Raw genomic sequence first — 7095 nt, 5'->3', positions numbered from 1 at the left:
TGGTATGTGCCTGAAGTTTTGGCCTGTGGTGATGGTGAGAGAGTTGGAAATTTGAGAGGTAAGACTATTGGGAATCTGATCCATCATCTGAGAAGATGGTGGTACTGAACTTTAGAGAAATTCGACTTTCTTGAAAACTCCTTCAGATTCACTTCATAGTAATTCTTATCAATGAATATGCATGCTGTTACACCACTGTACCCAGCTGGAGTCTCCATATAATGAACCACCACCACCACCACCACCACCACCACCACCACTACTACTACTACTACTACTACTACTACTACTACTACTACAAATATTATAGCATTTAGCTCACAAAACAATTTACAGAGCACAAATAAATACATAATGGTCTCCAGTTTGAAAAGGGCTCTTAGTCGAAACAGAATCTGAAGAAACACCTGCAAAGAACCACAAGAAGAGATACTGTGCTGGGGTGAACAGGAGCAGTTGCACTTCCCTTGCTAATTGTAAGATATCTATTTTTGAAAAGGTACCCCTTTGCACATTTAGCAGGGGTCCCCCAATGGCATTTTATCTTTTGTGTATTGACCACCATGTTGGCTGATCATCGGACCATCGGCATAGGTTTGCACTCTCAGTTGACCACTTTTCCACAACAGAACTGTCTAAAAGAATTTCAGTGTCAAAATATTGTAGGTTGCGTGCTGGGGAAATGCAATTTCTCTCCAGTAGAAGCATGGCCTGGAGAGCAGATCTGGGTCATGTGCACAAATGAGAAACAGATGCACATCTTGTTGGAAAAGTAGGTACTGTACAACACTGCGTGCAGGACATTGGGGGGCATTGTATTGTCAGGACACACATGACTCAGATGCTACCTGACTCAGACCTTTATTTTGTCCTCTTTGACTAGTGGGGATGTGTCCCTGCATCACTTCCTTCTTCCCTTTTCCTGATCTTGCACATGCATCAGCTCTCTCATGGTTGGAGAGTCCACCATGCCGTGAGGACACACATATTCATGCAAAGGGAACAATTCTCAGATGCTCTATTCCAAAGTCTGGGACATGCTTTTAAACTGTAAGTAAAGTCTTTATCTTTGAAACCTTTTTACTTCCTCTGCTTCTCTTTTATTCTTTGTAAGAAGCTAGCAGGGGTTGGTGGGGAGCAGTTGGAAAAAGCTTCTTTCACTATGTGACTGCTTAATTTACACCCAAGAACCCTCTTCCCAACACAGTGCATTATAAACTGATTGTCTGGAAAACATGAACACAACACAAAGTTAAAGAGAGGGTCAGGAGTATGAATGGGACAAAAGAAGAGCTGTGGGGGGGGGGGGTATGAATGTTGAGGTGAGGTTTGGGAGATTGCAGAGGTGGGTCTCAACAAGAGCACATTTTTCATAAATGCTTCCTAAGTCTCTGCCTTCGCCTCAGAAGATACATGCTAACTGAAGTATAGCTTCACTGTATTTGGCCTTTCTTGTACAATTTTGCTGGAAATAAAATTCCCATCAAAGGTGCAGCTCCAGCTTTAATCCACCAGGTGGCAGAAGTAATTAAAACATGTCCTGTATGAACATATGGTGCTCACCTTTCTCAGTATAATGTTTTGGAACAGAATAGAGGTCTGGGAGGGTAAGTCTTGTTAGGGCTCCTAATGAAGCAATCATTTCAAATACTGAAGAAGGCAGCATGCACCAAGACCCTTATTTGCTGTTTTATGCTGCATTTCATTGCTTGACCTTCGCTATAGGAAAAAAAAATGTGTTAAATGTGAGCCAGTCTCAGGAGCTGTGGCACAGAAAGGATGAGAAATTCATTCACTACAAGCAAGTTTGGGGCTTGTGGTATAGCGGCTAGGGTGGCGGGCAGGCATCTGGGGAGAATTATTAGACTTTGTGCACCTGTCAGACTTTCAATGAAGAACTCTCCAACATGCAAAATGAGGTGAGCACCAATTGCTTAATTTGTGAAAAAGCAACTTATTTCCCTGTGACCCAGACTTGATTTGAGCATGACCTCAGTCCAGGTTAGCTGCAGAATTACGCCGTCAGTTCAGAGGTCCAGTTCTGCAAGATACAAGTCAGTAAAAGTGGAGATGAGAGCTCAAGCCCAATGTTTGCCCTTTATCTCTTGACTGTCAAGAGTCCAGAGAGAAGCTGGTAGTGACCACATTCTGATCTAGGACAGTAGGCCTAAGGTTGACCATGCTTCCTGCTTTCTTCTCTCCCCTGTTTGGGCATGCAGCTGCATGGGGAATAACCTTCGTAGTCTGACTTAGTTGCCACCAGCCCTGGAGATCAGCTAGCCAGAGGGGCTCTCGAGGTGCTAGTTAGTTAGTTACGGGGTTTTGAATCATTAAATTTTGCAGGGCCCCTGTAGTGACAATAGCGAAGATATTACCGAGGAGATAGGGTGTGGTGTCCACAGTGCCCCTTGCTCTAAGTAAATGCAGGGCTAAAGCCCAGGTGGTAGCTGGAGGGGTGCTGCACAGCTGCAGCCACTAGAGGCTAAAGTGAACCTGGGAGCATATAAACAGCACCTGGAGGAACTAGTGGTGTGGGTTGTAGAAGGAGTGTAGGTTGGAGAGGAGACTGACTGTGGAATCTGACCTTGGATACTCTGACTGATTTGACTGACATCTGACCTTGGACTGTGACTTGGCTTATTGGCTCTGGACTCTGACTTGGCCACTTTCGTTGATTGGACTGGGAACTGACTCTGACTTTTGCTTGCTGTACTGGTGAGTCAACCAAGGGAAACAGCCTTAAGCGGGCATGAGGCCCAGTGGGGAGGAGCTGTGACAAGGCAGCCCCTCAATGCACCATGTAAGCTGCCTCTCCCCCTCGCCATCGGAACTATTCTTGGCAGTGAGAGCAAAGTGAAGGGATGCTTCCACTTTACTGTCACTGCTGGGAATGACTGGTGGCAAACGGGAGAGGCAACTTACACAGAGTGTTGAGACACCCTGCAAAACTTAGTGATGTAGCCCTTGTAGCTATGCTACTGTCCCTGGGCAAAACTCCCCTCCCAGAACAGTGAACCTCAATGGTCTCTATCAAAATCACTTTCACAGTAGCACCTGCAGAGCAAGGTGACATGACAATCCACTGATTTTCCCTTACTAGGAATCAGGCAGACTCAGAATAATATGCCAAGAGTTTATTAAAATGCTAATAAAAAGGAAAGGAGGTAACAGAACTGTCAGGGGTCGAGATGTAGGCCAGGGGCAGAACTGCCTGGCCACAGAACCACCACCGCCGCCGCCGCCGCCTCTCCAGCTGACCAGGCAAGATGCAGGGCAGCTGGGTGGGAGAGCCTGGGTGGGAGAGCTCACCTGACCAGAGCAGTGAGCAGGGCCGGGTCACCATTAACCACCAGAGTGGAGGGAAGCAGGCTAGGGTCAGGGCCCCTTTAAGCCTAGAAAGGGAGGAAGGGGAGGAGCCAAGGGTGTGGCTGGGGAGGATAAAAGCAGGGAAGCCTGTGATGACAGGCAGTTCTGGAGAAGGAAGGCAGCAGGTTGGAGCCCCTGCCTGAAGACCAAGGGCCTCAGGTCCTGCCTCCAGGGAGAAGGACAAGGGTGTTGTGAACCCCCTCCCCCTGGCTTGGTCTGAGGCTTCCCCTGCAAGGAACTCCAGGGAGGTGGACACCCCACCCAGGTGTCCCAAGAGACCACCCAGGTGTCCCAAGAGACCACCCACCTGCCGGGTGATCCCCAAAGACCCCCACTTTTGGAGGCACCCCCTCACACAAACCAATTGAACAAGAGAATCAGGAGACTTGAATTTGGCCTATCAATGTGTTCAGCAGCAGCAGCCTCTGAATACCAGTTGCTGGGGAACAATGGGGAAGAATGTCTTCCTCTCTTGCTTGTGGGTTTCCAGAGGCAGCTAGTGGGCCACTGTGGGAAACGGAATGCTGGACTAGATGGATCTTTGACCCAACTCAACAGTCATTGTTTGATGTCCTTATGATGTCCTCAGACTATTCTGCTGAAGTTCAGCATCGTACTAATAGTTCCTCTTTCCAATGTGCATGTGTGAATGTTTGTTTCTTTAAACTCCTCCCACACAACAACAACAACAACAACAACAACAACAGTATTTATATACCGCTTTTCAACAAAAAGTTCACAAAGCGGTTTACAGAGAAAATCAAATATCTAATGGTTCCCTGTCCCAAAAGGGCTCACAATCTAAAAAGATGCAACACCAGCAGACAACCACTAGAAAAGACACTACTGGGGTGAGGTGGGCCACTTACTCTCCCCCAGCTAAATAAAACAGGAGCACCCACTTGAAAAAGTGCCTCTTAACCAGTTAGCAAGGGTTCTAACACCACATCAATCACATCCCACAGGTGTGGTCATGTCCTTCTTGCCTTTCATTTCTATGTACTCTACACTGAAGTAGGGCAGATATCAGTCTTACAACATAGTCTTTCCCCCTCTAACTTCCAAGATTCTTCTGTCCTGTCCTAGCAGTGTCCTATCTTCTTTTTTATTTTCTCAGAAAAGGTGTCTCTGGGGATGGGTGATAAGTTAGTGGTAAATCACCTGCTTTGTATGCAGAAGGTCCATCCTTGGTTTTTCTGGGTAAGACTAGCAAAGAGCCTGTCTGAAAATCTGGAGAACTCCTGTCATTCCATGTAAACAGTACTGAGATAGATGCAGGGTTGGCCCATCCAGGAAGCCAACAATGGCAGTACTGCAGGGACTGGATTGGCAGAGGCAGCCAAGCCCCATTCACACACTTGCCTCCACTAGACCTCCTCCCTAGATTGGAAAAGGGTGGAGCAGAAAGTGATATATGGAGGAGAGGAAAGTGATAAGCATCTCATCCTCTAGCCCACCTTTTTCTCTACACTTGCTCTTCCACTCCACCCCCTTTGCCTTTTCCAGATCAGGGAATGGGAGGAACAGACATCACCAAGTAAGGTGGGACAGCATTTGGCAGGCCACAGTAGGTGTCATGTGTTGATGGGTTAACCCTGGCTAGATGGACAAATGATCTGATGGAGTATGAAGCAGTTTTGTTTTAGATTACCATAGGAAAAAGCATAAATTTAATGCAAGGAATGTCTTCTTTTGAGAAGTAGCCTCAAGCAAAAGAAGGTATTCCTTGTATTAAATCTATGCTTTTTCCTATGGTGTAATCTAAAACAAGCTACTTCTCCCCAGAATGTGTTTGCACAATTCTTTGCTCCTGTTCGTAATCTTCCTTCGATGTGCAGAAATATGTGGTGGGATTGACAAAGTGTGACTTCAAAAAGAGAGAAATGATAATGTGTGAGACTGGGTCTCTTCCACTGTCATCGATATCATGGCATCCTGCACAAGCCTGGAGCAAACAGGTATGACAGGCTGACATGTAGAGAAGGCTCCCAGCAAGTATAAAAATCTTCTTTCTCTGCAACAGGGCAACATAGGCCTTGGTCAAGGTAATGGACCTGAATTCTGGATTGATGCAGTCCTGGGCTTTTTCTTCCTGAGGCCACCTCCCACTTTGCCAACTCTCTCACCCCCTGATCCGGAAGTAATTGCGGATAGGTCATCACATCACTGCAATCACTTCCAGAACCATGCTGGGAGTTGATGCCTCTCCTGGTGCAACTTCATGCTGATTTGAGCCGCCCCCTTCTTCTCCTCCAAGGAGAGGAAAGATGCGGCTCAGAGCTGCGCGGCATTGTGCAATGTCTTTCCTCTCCTCCTATAAAGTTTACTTGGTTGGCAACCTTCAGTCTCGAAAGACTATGGTATAAGCCCACAGCACCCAGTATTCCCAGGCAGTCTCCCATCCAAGTACTAACCAGGCCTGACCCTGCTTAGCTTCCAAGATCAGACGAGATTGGGCATGTGCAGGGTAACAGTTGACTTACCTCTATAAAAAGTTTACTTATCTTTTACTTAATTCCCTGGAAATAGTTGGGAATTTTAATCCCCAAGAGCATATATAATACAACTCCAGAGCTGTGTCATGATGGGTATATGATAAATTCTGTTTCCATTTGTCCCAACCCAAGGATTTCAATGAAAATCCAAACTGGAAAATAATACCTCTCTCCCACCCTAACTAACATGCTGAAGCTGCAGAAAAATCCCCTGCTTCCCCTTTCCCCTCCCCCTTCTCCTTGGCTGGAGCAGCAACCAAAGCAGCTAAAGGGATTGGATGTGTGGGTCCAGAGATCATGCTTCAGTTTAACTCTTGGTGTGAAAAAAGAACTGTTTTATGAATGTGCTCCAGTTTCACTTGCGCTTGCCAGTCCCTATCCAAATCAAACCTGGGGAAGGTTGCCCATCAGTGACATTTGCATATTTTGTTGGACAAATGCAGAGATTTTTAATTCTAGTTATATATAGAGCCTTTCTATATATAGTCTAAATAGCCTTTCTAGAAATTGCTGCATGAATTCACAGATTCTTCTCAGAATTCTATGTATATTCAATATACTCAACAGGAAGAGATAGAAGAGCACAAAAAAGGCCTTGGTGGAGCAGATCAAAAGCAGTCCAGCATCCTGCTTCACACAGTGGCCAATCCAGTCCTGGCCCACCCCTACTTTGTGTCTGAAATAAACAGTCTCTCATCATCTCCCTCGTCTTGGAACCTATAAACTAGTGCTTGTCAGACCCTGTTCTGTCACCTTCAGTGCGTGCCTCATGCCTCCTCTTATGTCCTCCTCCTTCCCAGGCCCTGACCGCCACAGTCTTTTCCATGTTTGACTCAGTGTCTCTTCCATGCAGGCTGTCACTGGCAGAGAGCAAGAAAGGACTCCTTCAACGTGCTGCCCACCATAGCCGGCATGAAAAAGGAGCCAGAAAAGGATGAAGATTGCCACGGGGGGACTTCAGTCACCACCACCTCTCCGCAATCTCTCTCCAGGCTCTGAAGAGTGATAAGAGAGGGGGCGGCTGAAGAAGGACACTGCCGTTGTCCCCAATTGTTTTACTTGAGAACTCTCCTCCAGGTATCAGAGCATTTGAGAGGGAGAAGGGGCAGTGGCAGTCCAACTGTGGTTAGGTGATTGGGCAAAGCAACCAGGGGAGGTGGTAGACAGAAGTTGAGTGCACGTGGCGGACCACCTCCAGCCACCACCTGAAGCGACTTCTTCAGCCACCATCCAG

At 46.8% G+C, this 7095-nt stretch overlaps 1 pseudogene; it reads right to left on the bottom strand.

Annotated features, from left to right (window-relative positions):
- Positions 1–5731: 5731 nt before the first annotated feature.
- LOC136650298 (5S ribosomal RNA) lies at positions 5732–5845 on the bottom strand (annotated as a pseudogene).
- Between the last annotated feature and the right edge of the window lie 1250 nt (positions 5846–7095).

This window comes from Tiliqua scincoides, chromosome 4, assembly GCF_035046505.1.
Source record: "Tiliqua scincoides isolate rTilSci1 chromosome 4, rTilSci1.hap2, whole genome shotgun sequence".
Classification (NCBI taxonomy): Eukaryota; Metazoa; Chordata; class Lepidosauria; order Squamata; family Scincidae; genus Tiliqua; species Tiliqua scincoides.
Note: the sequence above shows the minus strand (reverse complement) of the source record. Positions and strands in the feature narration are given on the sequence as shown.